The sequence below is a fragment of the Triticum aestivum genome, chromosome 2D, assembly GCF_018294505.1.
Source record: "Triticum aestivum cultivar Chinese Spring chromosome 2D, IWGSC CS RefSeq v2.1, whole genome shotgun sequence".
NCBI classification, from domain to species: domain Eukaryota; kingdom Viridiplantae; phylum Streptophyta; class Magnoliopsida; order Poales; family Poaceae; genus Triticum; species Triticum aestivum.
Genome location: NC_057799.1, coordinates 619,449,826 through 619,451,876, shown reverse-complemented (window position 1 = coordinate 619,451,876; position 2,051 = coordinate 619,449,826).

Genomic DNA, 2,051 nt, shown 5'->3' with positions numbered 1-2,051 from the left:
TTTGCAAATTCACGACAATCAGGAATATTCTAGAAAACCCATGGAATTCTATAAAACTGCTAACTATTTCTTGTTACACTAATCCTCCTACATGTTAGGTGTTTTGTGGTTTCTCTGTAATTTTCTTGTTATACTTTATATTGCCCTTCAAGCTCATTATTTGCCTTACGCTATATTTTTCCTTGTAAATATTCATTTACATTTTTATATTTATTTTCCTGAAATTCATTTTTGTATTCATTTCCTTTATTAACTTTTATCCCTTTTCCTTATAAAACTGACTTACATATAAAAACTATCTCCCCCTCTATTTTCTCGTCATTTTTTTATGTTGAACCGTCATTATGAAAACACTTTCAATTTGGGAAATGGGATCTAGATGGTTTTGACACTAAGTTATGAGACCAAATATGTTGGTAGACCAAAAATAACAATATCATATATTGGTCCAATATTAAAATAAGTTTGTCATTTTGTAGCGAAAGTGATGACTGTTTGGTGCTACTTATATATCTGCCAACAATTGGTATGGCATTTCAAGTCATCGGTGATGCCTATACATTTTTCGCTAATTATTATTTGATCGTGATGTTTCTTAAAATCTTACCAACCGATAATGCATTACCAAGATTTTTTCCAGGCTCCATGAAAAATGGCCATGTGAAACTCGTGTCATCCATATTAAGAAGCACAAACATACAAAAGCCTCTAAAAAACCTCGATGCACACACTAAATCATCTAAAAAGACAGAAATATTCCCAACAACCAGAAATATCCTAGAAAACCATGGAAATCGATAGAGTTACTACCCGTTTTAACAAGAAATCTCATATATTACTAGAGTTTTATGTGTGATTATTTTTCTTCTAAATTCTTGTTAATCTTTATGTTTTTCTTCACTTCATAAAATTCATTACCCTAGATGTCTAGGTCTTTCTTGTAAAACTTCATTTGTATTTTTCATAATTCATATCATTTTCCCAGTAAAAATAATTTTCTTATTTGTTTTATTTTGGTTGTTTTAAGATATCCCCCCTTCCTTCTATAACCAGTTGAGTTACCAAAACAAAACTCAAACTATCATCCTGGCAGTTTTTTTATTTTCCCGTCAAATTAAATATTAGATGGACCAAAAAATAAATGAAAAGTACATGACCCTATAACAAAAATAAGGGTTGACGGTTTTATGGCAAGAGTGGTGGATGTTTGGGACTACTCATATATGTACCAACAACTGGCACAACATTTCAAGTCAGCCGCGATGCATAGGGAGTTGTCTTTAACTATTATTTGCACATGCCCATTCCTAATCTTACCGAATTGTACGCAATACAATCACAATATTTCCACAAAAAAGTTGCACATTTTTTTTTTGCGAAACATAACATGGCACGTTGCTTGACACTAAAAGGAATAAATCCGTTATATTCTGAAGTAAATTAAGGAAAGTGCTAGCCACCATGTCACAAGGAACCTGACCAACTGAGTCATGATCATAACACATCTTTTTACTAGATACACATGTCACGCTCACAGACGCGTTTAATGAATTCCAAAAGGACAGAGGAGAGCATGCATGATCCAATCGAGCCAGTCATACAAATCCATTTTACGCACGGATTGCCGTGTTGGAGACGGCTGGTCATACAACTCCTAATAAGCAAGGAAGCCGAATTTGGAGCGGGCCAGCCCTGCATCATATATATTCTATCGGTGAACCTCGTGTCATCCGGATTAAGAAACACAACCATCCAAAAATGTCACGTTGTTTCATTTATCTTTACGAATTCAAAATTGACAAAACGACCAATCAACCGCGACACCCCCCATCCAAAGAACATGGCACACTCAATCATCCACCATTCCACCACCACTAAACTAATGCTCCAAACATCCAATGCCACCCATTAAACCCTCTTAAAAAACCACGACGCACACACTAAAAAGCCACAACGCCCATCACAAACACCTGGAGCACAAACACACGGAAAAGAACAAGATTGGGAGCCATATTTGTGTGCCGCGAGCGTGTGCACGTAGAGGCGGCATA